The sequence below is a fragment of the Ochlerotatus camptorhynchus genome, unplaced genomic scaffold, assembly GCF_037179485.1.
Source record: "Ochlerotatus camptorhynchus isolate MF236.1 unplaced genomic scaffold, CSIRO-AGI_Acam_v1.1 ptg000282l, whole genome shotgun sequence".
NCBI classification, from domain to species: domain Eukaryota; kingdom Metazoa; phylum Arthropoda; class Insecta; order Diptera; family Culicidae; genus Ochlerotatus; species Ochlerotatus camptorhynchus.
In genome coordinates, this window is record NW_027040771.1 from 1248524 (window position 1) to 1264717 (window position 16194).

At 37.5% G+C, this 16194-nt stretch overlaps 1 long non-coding RNA gene across 1 annotated transcript; it reads left to right on the plus strand.

Annotated features, from left to right (window-relative positions):
- Nucleotides 1–9582: 9582 nt before the first annotated feature.
- Nucleotides 9583–10115, plus strand: LOC135706500 (uncharacterized). The gene is made up of 3 exons (XR_010518175.1): nucleotides 9583–9725; nucleotides 9801–9925; nucleotides 10004–10115. It is a non-coding gene; the product is annotated as an uncharacterized LOC135706500 (long non-coding RNA).
- The last annotated feature ends 6079 nt before the right edge of the window (nucleotides 10116–16194 follow it).

Consider the following 16194-nt stretch of genomic DNA (forward strand, 5'->3'; position numbering starts at 1 on the left):
AAAAGAAAGGGGCAAACTTTTGATCCCCCTTCTGATTATTATTAATTATTAATTTGAGCAATCAATTTGATTTGCTCACGGATGATGAGAATGATCCATCATCCAAGAAAAATTCTGGTAAACTTTCCCGGCTTAATGCCAAGAAGGAAAAGATTCCTCCTATTGTGATAACCACTTCCGATTTCCATGCTCTTCGCATGGAACTTTTGAACTTTGAAAATTAAGTTTTCACTACAAATTGGACGTCGGGGTGAATGCCGTGTATTGGCTGAAACCTTGGACGGATTTAAATGTCTTCTCAAGTATCTTACTGAGAAGCAGCACAAATTTTTTACTTACGACACCAAAACTGAACGTGTGTTCAAGGTTGTCATAAAAGGACTGCCCAGTGGTGAATCCCTGGATCAGATCAAAGATGAACTGGCAAAATTACTTGGAGTTGTGCCACTCCAAGTAATCAAAATGAAAATGAAATCCCGTCCTGGCGATTCGCGCAACGGGATTTCTAATGATTTTTACTTAGTTCACTTCAAGTTTAGTGAACTAAACAACCTTAAGGCCTTAGAAAAAGCTAGCCTTATGCTCCATGTCCGAGTGAAGTGGGAACACTTCAGGAAGACTGTTGGGAATTTCCAAAACCTCACCGTAAGTGCCAGGGATGGGGTCACGGATCTAAAAATTGCTACATGCCAGCTAAATGCATGAATTGATTGGTGATTACGATTACAATTTTTGGGAATGTACACACTTAAACCGAGATCCTGAGTTCGGTAAACAAAAGTACCGTCTTAGATCGGTAATGCTAAAAATTACAGATATTTCGGTATTTTCTCGCTTTATTGCTGAAAACTGTAAATGAATCACCGAATTTCGGTAATTTCATTGTAATTTACCGAAAACGGTAAACATTTTTAACCGGCAGGTCTGTAAATCAGCTTCATCACTGACTTCGGTGAAATATTTTACTGAAGTTTCGGTAAACAAAGCGTTCCATTACTGAGTTCGGTAATGGTCTACGTAAACGTCAAATCCACCATATTGTTATTTTCTATCGACTTTGAAAGCGTTCGTGCTTGTGAAAAATAAAAAGGTGAAATTATAGAGGCTGTTATTCAACACCAGAATGAGTGAATCGTAGGTATTTTCCGTAAATAATGAATTTTCGTTATCTAAATAAATACCGATTACAGATGGCCGGTGTTGTTGCTTGTTTTTTTTTCTGTCGGTCCAAATTCCCGTTGGCGACGATCTTAAAACAGCATTTGGAATATTCTTCCAAAGCTTCCTTGTTTTCAGTGTAGCGTCGAATCCTTTCGACAAAAACTTGGTTTTGTTCATTGATGGTGCAATTTGCAACACTAACTTATTGATCACGACAGCAGCCAATTTTTTGCAGGGGTTGCAGTGACCGCCACCTTGAAACAATATTAAAGCAAATTACAGTTGAGTCGGTAACCTTTTTAAAAATTACAGATCTCTCGGTAATTTTCGATGTGCATATCGTCCTCAAAATTGCAGTTCTCCGGTAAATTCGACTACAAATCAAGCAATGCACATCGGTAATCGTTACCAATCGTTCGGTAAATTTGACAGCTAATTTTGCTAATCCAGTTTACAGATTTTTCGGACATTACCGACCGTTCAGCTGTTGAGAATTCGGTAAATGAATTACCGAAGTCGGTGATTTTTTCTAAGTGTGTAAGACTCGCAAAGCGATCCTACGATACGTTATAAGCGACAGGTAGGAAACGCTCCACGTTCCCGGCCATGTACAAATTCCTCTGCTGTTAACAACGGTCAGCGAGGAACAAATTCTACATTCGTACCCGTAGGTACAAATATCACCCCTGCTTCAAATTTTTCATCTATACCTACTCCCCTCGCTGCTAACAATGTTCAGCGAGTTAATGGAGCTACCTATGCTGCTATTGCACCGGGTAGAGATCAAAATACTAACCAACGTTCTAACGGAAATTTTGACAATTTTGACTTAGGAAGCATTACTGCCCCCAAAATGGAATTTTTACAGAATTCATTAATTGACATGATTTCTGATATGCTTAAATCTAACTCCATGTTTGATGCTATTCAAACTGGAGTAAAATTTGCAAACAATATTGTCATGACTTTGAAATTCAGTAATGGATTTTCAAGCATTAAATATTTTAAATTGTAATGCTCGATCGCTTAAAAATAATGTAGACGAGCTATTTAACTTTTTGAGAGTTCATAACGTGCATATTGCCGTTATAACTGAAACGTTCCTTAAACCTGACCATAAGGTTAATAGGGACGCAAATTATTTCATTTATAGAAACGATCGTCTTGATGGACCCTGTGGTGGCGTTGCCATCATTGTTCATAGATGAATCAAACATAAAATTCTTTCTTCATTTCAAACCAAAGTTTTTGAAACTTTGGGAGTTTTTGTTGAAAAAAATTTTGGACAACTTACGTTTATAGCTGCCTATTTGTCATTCCAATGCGTAGACCAGCAAAAGAATTTTCTCAAGGGTGACCTTCAGAAACTTATCCGTCATAGGTCTAAATTCTTCATTATTGGTGATTTGAATGCAAAACACCGCTCATGGAATAATGCTCAAAGCAATTCCAATGGTAATATTCTGTTTGATGATTGTTCTGCAGGTTATTACACTATTCAATATCCAAACAGCCCAACATGCTTTTGTTCTGCAAGAAATCCCTCCACCATTGATTTGGTCTTAACTGATTCAACTTTGTAGCCAATTGGTTGCTCATTCTGACTTCGGTTCTGATCACCTTCCAGTAACTTTTGAAATATCCTACGAAATAATTTGTAATCCCAACAGCTCTACTTTCAATTACTATAGAGCTGATTGGGATCAATATCGAACATTTATGGAATATAACATCGATCCAAACATTCTTTTGCAAACCAAAGATGAAATTAATTATGCTCTTTTATCTCTGACTACTTCTATAGTTGAAGCAAGAGCTGCTTCAGTACCAAAAGACGACGTTAAACTCGATTCAATTATAATAGACGACGATCTTCAGCTCTTGATCCGTCTTAAAAATGTCCGTATGAGACAATATCAAAGAACACGCGATCCTGCCATGAAAGTTATCTGGCGGGATTTGCAAAAACAAATTAAAAAGCGATTCTCTGCCCTGAGGAACAAAACTTTTGAAAATAATGTTTCTAAATTAGACCCGAGTTCCAAATCCTTTTGGAAACTCACAAAAAATTAAAAAAAAAAAAAACCTCAAAAGCCTATTCCTACGAAAGAAGGTGGTAAAATTTTGATCACAAATTTGGAAAAAGCCCAGAAACTTGCTAAGCAATTCGAGAGTTCCCATAATTTCAGTTTGGGTCTGACTAGTCCTATTGAGAATCAGGTTGCTTGGGATTTTCTGAATATTTTCTCTCGGGAAAATATTTTTGATGATTCCTGGGGACTGATTTGGACGAAGGAAGGTCTATAACTAAAAAGTTTCATAATATGAAAGCTCCAGGTGATGATGGGATTTTCTATATCCTCACCAAAAAACTCCCAGAGCGTACTTTATCTTTCTTGGTAACATTATTTAACAGATTTATCCATTTGGCATACCTTCCTGATAAATGGAAAAATGCAAAAGTTGTTCCAATTTTGAAGCCGGATAAAAATCCAGCTGAATCTTCTAGCTACCGTCCAATAAGTTTGCTTTCTTCAATAAGTAAACTTTTTGAAAAGATAATTTTAAATAGAATGATGTTTCACATCAATACGAACTCAATTTTGGCAGATGAGCAGTTTGGATTTCGCCATGGGCATTCAACTACTCATCAACTCTTAAGAGTTACCAATTTAATTCGTTCAAACAAATCTGAAGGCCACTCAACTGGAACTGCTCTTCTAGACATAGAAAAAGCATTCGACAGTGCTTGGCATGAAGGTTTGATTGCTTAATTGAGAAAGTTTAATTTTCCCACTTTATATTATGCAATTAGTTCAAAATTATTCAACTGACAGAACTCTGCAGGTAAATTATCAAAATTCCAAATCTAATCGACTACCTGTATGAGTAGGAGTTCCTCAGGGTAGCATTCTTGGGCCTATATTGTATAACTTTTTCACTTCGGACCTCCCTGAGTTGCCTCAGGGTTGCCACAAATGTTTGTTCGTTGATGACACAGGCATTTCCGCTAAAGGAAGAAGTCTTCGTGTTATTTGCAGCAGACTGCAGAAAAGTTTCGATATTTTCTCTTCTTATTTAGAAAAATGAAAGATTCACCCAACGCTTCCAAAACTCAACTTGTAATATTTCAACATAATCCTAGAGCTTCCTTTTTGAAACCTAGTAGTAGTCACATAGTCACTATGAACGGAATTCCAATTTCCTGGTCAAACCAAGTGAAATATCTTGGATTAATACTTGACCAAAAATTATTTTTTAAAGATCACATTGAGGGCATTCAAGCCAAATGTGACAAATATATAAAATGTTTGTATCCTCTTATAAACAGGAAATCCAAACTTTGCCCGACGAATAAACTTCTAATATTTAAACAAGTTTTTAGACCGGCCATGCTTTACGCTGTGCGAATATGGTCTTGTTGTTGCACTACCAGGAAAAAAGCACTTCAAAGGATTCAGAACAAAGTTCTGAAGATGATTTTGAAGTTGCCTCCCTGGTACAGTACTACTGAGGTACATAGAATTTCGAATGTTGAGACTCTAGAACAAATGGCCAACAAAATAACTAATAATTTCAGGCACAAATCGTTGCAATCCTCAATTGCAACGATTAATTTCCTTTATACTTAGTTAAGATTTGATTTTAGTTATTACATTCAAAGTGTTTTTTATGTTACTTCATACGCGAAGTTAACGATTTTCAGAGTTGGTTGGAAATGCTAACATGAAGCTTTAGTGTGATGATTTATTAGCTAGACAATGATCTTTAGAAGAGGGTAAGTGGATAGTTCCGTTAGAGTACGGCAGTATGAAAATTGAATAGAAGTTGAAAATGAGCGAAGGGCTATTAAAGCGACAGTTTTCAAGATAGACGCACATTTTTGCCTAGCCCGTACGATGTACGCGGGGACTTGAAGTATGTCTCCAAGTCCACAGGCAAAAATGTGCGTCCCTCTTTTTGCTCATAAACTGACTGCGGTTGTGGAATAGTTCTAGCGACGTTTTCATCACTACCTAAAGCCCCACGTTGCGAGAGCATTTCCAGTCGATGGTGTGTTATAATGCAGTTCTTCTTTACCCAACTATTGTGTTGCTCCCAGTGTTTGAAGTTTTCACTGTTCACTGAATAATTCACGTGAATTTCCGCAACCGTTGAACCCCCATGTGTCAGTAAACTAAACTGATTTTATTGTATCGGCGGGACAACGAATCATTGCACATAAAGAAACAGAGAAAAATAAATCTTGCTACATCGATGATCAAATACGTTCACACAAACGATTTACTACTGACGGTATCATAGAAATAATCTTTATATTCGTGTGTACCATTCGGCATGGATTGTGTGCGTTAGTTTCTGTTCATGATACATCTGCGTATCGCAGTATAACACTGGCGAATGGTTCATATTCAGCAACATGTAATGACACTGAATATGAATGGTCAAAGCTGTTGCATAAAGTGAACATTAACTTTTCACATCGAATTACGTGGGTTATTAGGGGAGATTTTGTATTGCCAGGTTCCTAATTTTGCGTATATATTCTTAAGAAGTATAACCATTGAAATACTATATTCCTGAAAACTTTTTCAGAGGATTTCCAACAAAATATAATCCCTAGTAACCATCATGTTCTTGACTGAATTTTCTTTATTGGTCGCGATGTTAAGGTGTCGTCCACTGTTGTGGTAATGTGGCATGTGCTAGCAAGTTAAAACATCATGACAACATTCCTCTCATTCCACAAAACATGCATGCAACCTCGCTCATTTTCAACTTCTATTCAATTTTCATACTGCCGTACTCTAACGGAACTATCCACCTACCCTCTTCTAAAGATCATTCTCTAGCTAATAAATCATCACACTAAAGCTTCATGTTAGCATTTCCAACCAACTCTGAAAATCGTTAACTTCGCGTATGAAGTAACATAAAAAACACTTTGAATGTAACAACTCAAGGCGGGAGTAGCCGTCAACAATGCTGATGATGGTACAGCACGCAACAACCACCCTACTGCTTTCTCTCTGAGATGATCACGTTGGTCATGACGAGAGGAGCAACACAATAGTTGGGTAAAGAAGAACTGCATTATAACACACCATCGACTGGAAATGCTCTCGCAACGTGGGGCTTTAGGTAGTGATGAAAACGTCGCTAGAACTATTCCACAGCCGCAGTCAGTTTATGAGCAACAAGAGGGACGCATATTTTTGCCTGTGGACTTGGAGACATACTTCAAGTCCCCGCGTACATCGTACGGGCTAGGCAAAAATGTGCGTCTATCTTGAAAACTGTCGCTTTAATGGCCCTTCGCTCATTTTCAACTTCTATTCAATTTTCATACTGCCGTACTCTAACGGAACTATCCACCTACCCTCTTCTAAAGATCATTCTCTAGCTAATAAATCATCACACTAAAGCTTCATGTTAGCATTTCCAACCAACTCTTTAGTTATTAGTTTTATGATTTCAATTGTTATACTTACATGCAGGTTTAAAAAACCTGTTTAAAATACTGAATTGCCAAGGCAGGAACAATGTAAAACACTTAGATATATATCATAACAATTAAGCCTGGTGGGGGCGACCCCGGCGTATTGGTTAGCATCCATACATCTCACGCCAAATTCACGAGTTCAAATCTCACCCCTAGACAAGTCACGAATGACTCAAGTGCGTTAAAGTGACTATAATAATAATAATAATAATAATAATAATAATAATAATAATAATAATAATAATAATAATAATAAAAAAATAAGGCTGATAAGTTACTGGAGCACCTAGGTTAAAATGCGATGTAATTTATATTGAATTTGGAACAAATAAAGAGTTGAAAAAAAAAGGAAGTAGAGGGAAAAGTTTCATCTATGTGTGGAACTTTCAAACGGGTTAGTTGTTTCATTCCTCAAAATGGTCTGCTTATGTTCTACTACGCTCACATTCACTCACAGTTGAACTATTTGATCATTTTATGGGACAGAGCCTGTAAATCAATGCTTAACAGACTGCAAGCACAGACAAACAGACATAACACTCGCAAGTTGTTCATCGAACAAGCATTTAACGGTCAATTTAAAAGTACCATAGTTGTAAGTACCGCCACCTGTGGCACGCATAGTCAAATCCCTTGCATTTGACGTTTGCACACTACCGCCATCTGTTCAGCGTACTACCCACCACAGTGTACTCAACAGATGGCGGTAATGTTTTAGAGACGATGTTTTACAGTGAGAAATATTCAATGTGTTACGTCTGTTTGTCTGTGCTGCAAGTATCACAAAATCGATGTATTAAAATAATCTATTACCTACCTTTCCTGTTCCACATACAATATTGCCTATACAAGGCATGAGCGAAGAACACAAATTGCTCTTGATTCACAATGTGCAACATAATCCAGCAAGTACCCGAGTAGCACACTTTCATCACAATGAGTTACAGCAACTTGTTTATGACTGAAATAAGCCGTATATAAGTTTCTACAATTGATTTGTGACAAGCGTGCCACTGGGGTATCCACAATTTAACCACAGACAAACAGACATAACACATTTAATATTTCTCACTTAACCACCATCTGTTGAGTACACTGTGGTGGTCAATACGCTGAACAGATGGCGGTAATGTGTAAACGTCAAACTCAAAGGAATTGAATATGCGCGCCACAGGTGGTGGTACTACCAACTACGATACTTTTAAATTGTCCGTTAAATGCTTGTTCGATGAACAACTTGCGAGTGTTATGTCTGTTTGTCTGTGATTTAACTATTATGTGCCGCCACGATTGCACAACACCAGGCAAATTAATCATCTCTCTCGATCACGTCCGTATTCAAACTTTGGTCAGAAACGGTTTACTTATATAGGTACATCCAAATATAACAACCTACCGACAGATATACAGATGCTAACAAATCGTTCATCATTCAAATCTCACATTAAATGATGTTTACGATCTCAAATACTACAACTATTAATTGAAGCTTTCTTATATTATATATTTTTTTTATTATTATTATGTTTTTACCGTAATCAAATATTTAAGCATACATTATTTGTCAATCTTTCATTGGTATGAAGATTAATTTTGTAATGTTTTGAATATATGCGCTTCTTTAAAAGGATACTTTATCCACTAGAAGCACATGAATTGTTTTTTAGTAATAATCTCTCCTTATTGTAGAAAAAAGGCATGTTCTAGACATTAACGCAGGAGACCATAAGAAATTCAAATATGGTAAAAAAAAAGTCTGTCCTAAAAAGTAAAGGATTTTATTTTACTCCCTTAAGAACTGAGATCTTTAAGTGCATAGAATTAAATTGCTCACATCTATAAGCATTCTGTGCTGGCCGAATTCTTAAATTTAACAATGCTTTATACGACACAAAAACGGAGAAGCACACTGGTCATCCGATCGATACAACTGCCACCTCATACCAATAAAAAATTGGACCCCAGCCAAACTTCTACTAGCCGTGGCACGACGACGCAGACAACGAACGGAAGCAGCAAACCACCAGACATCTTTTTGTGTCCATGTTTGGTTTCCGGACCGTGTTTGTGTTTACTTTCCCATTCTTATTTCGACCACCATTATTGTGTATCAGCGAGCATCTTCTCCCTCTGTGGCTTAGCTGCTCCACATCCACCTTAGGAACCGATTGTTCGTTGATTGTTGTTGTTGCGAAAGACTCTTCTGCGTGTTCCTTTCAGTGGCCATTTTCATCCCATCTATTTTCTCCGGGAGTTTTTGGTTTTGGGTTGTTTATTTTCTGTCTAAATGAAAATGAAATGGTTTTCCTTCCTCTCGGATACGGCATCTGCTGAGAAGTCCACAATATCCGTCCGTCGGTTGTCCGGTGCTTTCTTGTGTATGAGATGCGGGACTTCACTGCTACACAACACCGTCGAGTCAGGAACGAGTGCAATCCAATCGTGAAACAACCGTAGAGCAATGGTATTTATGTTTTCAATTTGTGCACACAATTCGCTCACCACCACCGTTCCAGGACTATGAATAATGGAGGAAACAACTGTTTGCTTGGTTTATTTGAACCTTTAGAAGTGAATGTTTCCATCGATGAAAGGCAGTCCAGATGGACACATGTCCGTTTGGTTCAATTTGTTAAATTGTGGTTTAACTTGATACCACGTGAAACCAAGAGCGAACGAGAAAGCATTCGCCAAATTTAAATACTTGAATGGATAGCACCAGAGGAAAAACCAATATATTTATCGAGTATCTGTTTATTACCCAAAACATGCTCGAGGCCCATTCTCACACTTCACGTGTGATAACATTTAAACCTGTTTGATAGTTGTTGCTTCGGTATAAAACATTTGCTGCCGGGTAAACCGTGTTCAGTTCGTATTTAAAGTTCCCCCGAAAACGTATCATCTACCTTGAGATGTACTCTGTACCAAATATTTCTTTCGTCGCGTGCTTTTCGATCTTTACAATAATTGCTGTTTCTGCACAGGACGAGGCAATTGTGTTCCAGGAACGAGACCCATCCATAATTCATGACATACTGAAAGCACTTATCGATCAAGGGTAACAAAATCTGCATTCAGTTAAGTTAGTTGCCCAATAACCATTTAACGGTGTATTTTCAATCCATTTTGGCAGCGCATCGTTGAAAGATCACCATGTGCAGCAACGTCGTATAAAAACCAGTATTTACGTGAATGAAAGCTTTCATTTTGTGACGCCTGGTGGAGAGGAGTTTGTCATCGATAGTGAAAACGTTTACGGTAAGTTAGACCAAATATGGTGTCATGGCCAGATGACATAATTAAATGTGGTTTCTTGCATACAATTTGTCTCTGCAGATGCTAGTAAAATAAAAGTGGTGTCCAAATTTAACATAGACGATGAAGATGCTGCTAAACTGCTTCTATCACTGTTGGGAGGTGGAAGTATCAAGTCGGTGACCATTAAAAATCAACGGCGCAACATATAGCGGCTATTAGGTAATAGATGTTTGATAGACTGATTAGCGTTAGAGTAGGCTAGAGTATTGTTTTATGATAAATGTGATGTTTGCTCAAAAAATAATGAATTTTCAAAAATAATGACTGAACATGGTTAAAATATAGTCAAGCACGCTCGAGGACGGTCAACGACTTAGTAGGTTTTTTTTTCGGGAATCAACATTATAAATTTTTATCATAACTGTAGCGTCTATATATGTCATATAGCGACCACCAGCGCCGGTTAAAAATTACATTTAGTCACTATAGGCAATGTTTTCAAATAATTAGATATAAGGTGTTCCAGAAAGTATAAGGACAGTTTAATATTGGAATAAAACAACGTTATGTTAATGAACTCAAATTTTTATTTTATATATAAATGTTCTCCATAGTATTCTCCTTCAAATGGATGCAAAAAATCCGCTTCAGCCAAGGGGTGATCAGTCTACACATTTATTTTGTATCAAATTTTTCTCAGTTCTCACGTTGTGCTGCAGCTGTGCCAGCAGTGCCGAGAGTCTGCCAGTCATCTGACTGATTTTGCTTGTGTGCTAATGGCATGCTTGGCAACCCGTATAATTTAACAGTTCGAATGTTTTGTTTTGAAGGAACAACACAACAAGTAGTGGCATCCGAACCAAGGCGATGATCCAGAAGCTGGACAAACTGGCCCGATCGGATGATCCCCTCGAAAAGGTTGTGGAGTTCCAAAGAAAATACAGCATCAAAACGCATCTGATGGCATTCGGAATATACAGCCGCCGGGGAAAGCTGCTGCTGCTGTTAAAATCGCTTGCACTCTTTCGGAAATCGAAATAGTACTTGTACCTTTTGAAGAATGCGACGAAAATGTTCCGCTACTAAAGGCCGACTTCGTCAGTGGTGTCACCGGTCACCGGTGGACGCATTAAAAAAGTGCTTCCGCTTGCGGCTGTGTTCACTTACACCGTTCGAAAAATTCATGTAAATTTCTGCGAGATTTAGCGCACATAAAATTAACGCTAGATTTGGCATAAATTTACACGACATTTCGTGTAAATTTAATGCCAAATCGCATAAATTAGCAATATTGTATGCAAACTTGTAAACGATTTCGCTGTTTATGTCAAGAATAGCTCAACATTAAACGAAGGGAGATTTTACGCGATAGTTAAAATTCAGATTTTTTTTCTGTATATGTTGCCTTTACCAGCGACCGTCACTGTCAGCACCACCGGAATGATCATGTACCCGTGGAGCGACAGTCGGTGGAACTAAACTAGAACTAGCATATCCGGAACAATACAGAGTACCTAGGGGCTGTTCATAAACTACGCAGACAGTTTTTTTGAATTCTTGCCCCCCCCTCCCCCTGCGTAGACAACTTTCCATACAAAATTTTTAAAATTTGTATTGGCCGTAAATAAATGTCAACCCCCCCCCCCTAAACTGTCTACGTAGTTTATGAACAGCCCCCTAGTAGTGACGAGCCGTTCATCTTCCTTATTCCTTCATTGGCCGTTTCTCATCTCCCACACGAAGCTTCAGTGAAACAAACATAGTTTTGGCATTTTTTTCATATCATATCTGCTACTGTTTTGGAATGTGCGGAATGAATTACTGTTCGGACAGGCACAGGATGTGCACTGTTGGGGATTCTCGTGGGGTATTCAACTCGGTTTTGGGAAACCAAGCGATAATTCTAGGTTGCGTTTCAAAATGCAATAACATTGATTTGTCAACAACAATAATTTGTCACATACGCTGAGCAGGCGAAGAGAAAGTAAAGTGTTGCCAGTAGCTTTAAAAACATGAATCTTACCATCAGCGTTGCCAGTATTCCAGATTTATCTATCTATCTTGCCAGATATACAGACACATCACGTTTATTTCCAGATTTTTTTAAAAAATGTTCAAGATTTTTCCAGGTTTTTATTATATGTTGCTGTGTCAAAATCAGTTGTATTGATTTGGAAAAATAAAAAGCCAAAAATGCTACCTAACTTATAAAGGGCCATCAATGTCTCCATTGTACACTATTGCAGTATCGTACATGGTATTGGTACACCATGTTTGCTGCAAAGGTGAATTGTTGTATGTTTTGTGGGAGCTGATATTTAAGCCATTGAAGAATGAAATGATCATGACATCGTTCAGAAAGTGTTTTGTAAAACGGCAATAACGCTTGGAATTAAAAACTAGATTTTTCGAGCACATGTTGGAAAATTTCAAAAATCGAAATTTATTCATTACCATATAAATTAAAAGAAGCATTTTAATAATTTTTGTAGGCTCATCTACCAAGAAAAATTGATAAGCTCCAAGATCGCAACGCAAATTTTCCAAATTTTTTGGATATTTTTTTGAAGGCTGAGATTTTGACAGTATTTAATTGCCTAACATTAAAAAAAAAACATTTAATGATTTGCAGAATCATGAAAATGGAGACATTTTTGCTAATATTATAGACTTAGAAAAAAATTCAAGCCTGGATTTTTTATATAAATTTAGAGTCGTTCATAATTTATTTTTCAGATTCCTGGATTTTGAAAATAAAATCACGCATGGAGACATTTTTAAAATATTGAAACTTAGAAAAATCAAAAAATCGTTTAGAGCTTAAAACAAAAAAAAAACAGCATCGGAAAATTTGCAAGGCGAGCATGGCACTTTGAAGTATGTTCTTGAAGTTTTTGAGGATAATTCATAGGATTTTTTAAGGAGGCATTTGATCATTCCTACCATTTTTTTAAGTATCTTAGAATTTTGAGTTACCTTAGAATTCTCAATTACTTTAGAATTCTGGATTAACTTAGATTTTCTGAAATTTATGTTTATTCTGAAAAGAGTTGATAGGGAAGTGTGGTGAATACCATGTGAATTCAGAGGAGCATCTCAAGAAATTCTGAGAAGAGTTCCAGCGTAACTCACTCCGATGATAATTGTATGGAGAGGAGATTGTGTGGAGGAAGCGAATAGAATTATAAAGAGAAATTATATACATTTTTTAAGATTACTTTTAAGGAATGTTTAATTCAAGGAATTGCTGGGAGCATTTGTAAGGACATCTGAGAATATTATGGAATTCTGACAAATGTTTCCACGATTAATTATAATGAAATGTTGACTAATTTGAAATAAATTCTGAGAGAAGAACCTCAGAGAAGGGTGCACCAAGGAAATTATGAAGAATATTCCAAGGGTATTTCGTAGAGACGTTTGAAGAAATTTTGAAACTGTATAGTGATTTCTAAGAGATTTCTATAGAGGATTCATGCGGTCTGCAGAACACGCCTAGAACGTTATTGAAAAAAAAAAAAAAAAATATGGAGAGTATCAAGATTATTTTCAGGGAACTCAGCAAATACGTATTATGAAATTCTAGGATTATTTAAAGGGAATTCTTGAAAAAATGCCGTAGATATCTATCTGAATTTATTCTTTTCTAAATTGTCAGTCTGCGTAATCTCTGATGAAAGATGTTGTCAAAACTTCAGTATTATTAAGAACAAATCAAATCTTTGAGACATAATATGGTACAAGGATGCATCAAATAGTAAAGACTAAACCAAAAATTAGTCATAATTCTCTTAAAATCCATCCATTCAAACTTGATCAATACTTTGCTTTTTAATATTTTAAAATAGGTTACAGTTAAAAAACACTGTTGAAACATTAAGTATTTTTTGACATAAGGTTAAACTCCATTGTTGAAACTCTGTACGGATATTCAAACGTTTTGGACGCATTGTGAAAATAATTTTCTTAGCTTAGCTTTGATTTGTTTTCCGTCGATCTTGTTTTCCGTGCTGAGTACCAATGCTACCGACGTCAGGGAGGCAGCTTCCTAACCTGGACCCTACCTATCGACCCATCAACTCATGAACCGGGGACCAACGGCTTAACTTCCCATCCGAAGGAAGGCGTGATCAGAGATGTTATGCCTCAGAACATCCCTGCGGCACCGACTGGGATTGAACCCAGGCCTGCTGGGGTGAGAGGCAATCACGCTTACCACTACACCACCGGCGCCGCTATCACTACAGTTGAAAACTGAAATAACCCACTAACGAAAATCGATTTTACTCTCTTTCTAAACGTTATACATAGCGTCGGAAGAAGCGTGCTTGAATCGCACAATGATACGCTATAAGGCGCACTACTTCCGATATAACGTTTAGATCAAGAGTAAAATCGATTTTCGCTGGTGGTTTATTCCAGTTTGCAACTGTAGCAACAATATTTCAAAATAGGATTTTTACGTATTTGGATGTTTCTGAGCATTCTAGATTTTTTGCAGATTTTATATTCTAACTGGAACAGATTTTCTTGAAAATGACGTGGCAACGCTGTTTACCATGGTTGCTAAACCGTGTCAATTAGTGTGCCCATGTGTGCCCAAATCTGATTTTGGCTCACTGTGCGGAGTGATCAGCCCCTAAGCTTCAGAACAGATTCCTTGGCGATAATGTTGGCCACTTTTGTCCAGTCCATTTCCAATTCTTCGATTGAATTCGCTGCCTTAAAGTGTTTCCGTAGATATCCCTTGCAAAGGGCTCAACAAGTTTCGATTGACGGGGCCTCCGGACAATTCGGAGAATTCATCTCTTTTGGCATGTATTGCACATTGTTTGCTTTGTACCAAGCTACCGTGTCTTTCGAGTAGTGCATTGAAACCTAATCGGACCAAAATAGTACTGGACCATCATGTTGATGGATCATGGGCCGCTGACGTCGATTCAAACACCTCCGACCGTAAATTTCAGTGTTCATCGTCTCCTTCGTCACAAATGGCTATGACAACTTGCCAAACTCACAAATCACTTGCCAAACAATGGCCTTCTTACCAAATGTTTCGGTAAAAATTGACTCATCGGCATCGTCAACTTCCTGACCATCACGAATTGTGTAGTATTGGTCTCCCGGAAGCGTCTTAGAGTCAAATTTGGCTTATGTTTCATCGTCTATGATAACACACGTCAACTTTCCACACAGCAGGCTAGCTTCCGAGCCCTCGGTTTCATGGTTTGTTTCTGACTCCGCTTCGGCTTGTTCTACTTCTTGAACGTTTTCAGCACGTTTCTTGCCTTGGCACGTTGGACGTTACTCTTCGATGTTCTCAGTTTTTTGGCCAAATCTCGAATAGAGGCATTTTTCTTATTGACGAAAGCTTGGTGATCTTCTGGTCCACGAGGAAGCTAACACATCTAAATCTTTTTTTTTCCTTGATTTGTTTTCCGTCGATTTTGTTTTCCGTGCTGAGCACCAATGCTACAGACGTCAGGGAGGCAGCTCCCACACCTGGACCCTACCACCTATCGACCCATCAACTCATGAACCGGGGACCAACGGCTAGAAGATCCGTATCATCTTTCCACACTCAAAATCTCCCAGACTTGTTCCGTCGGTGAATAATAAGATCTGCCTGAACGGCACAGTGGCTTAACACTAGACAGCAATCTGATTTTCAGGGAGCACGTTGACAAAACCAAATAGTCTCGCAATATTGCAGAGTGATTAAATTCTAAAAACAATAAGACGGGAAACATTCATTTGGTAAGGGATCACTCTGTTTTAATGGTTTATTCTGAAATTCTGGTGTAAAAATTTGTTCATATGGTATGATTAATTTATTTTTCCCGATTCTCTCACCGAATTCCCGGGTTTTTCCGGTTTTCCCGGTAGCTTTTCAAATTCCCGGATATTTCCCGGTATTCCCGGTTTGCTGGCCACCCTGAACGGATATACATAGATAGTCGCAAAAGGAGTTTGTAAAATCAATATCAAGCATGCCCAAGTAACAATTAAGCAGCTACTTGGAATCCACTCTAATTTATGATGGTTTTATAACGGAAATAAACAATCCATTTAGTTTAAGTACAGCATTTCAAAGTGTAAAACATTTCTGGTTAGTAATTCAACTTATTACTGATTTTAAAAACCTTTTATAATCTGTCGAGAAAGTTGTTTAAAAAATAAATTCAAAGCAGCTCTCAATACCTCCATAAAACTGTTCTGTAAATCAATCATAAACTTTATTAGCTATTGTTTATTAATGCCTTGATAAA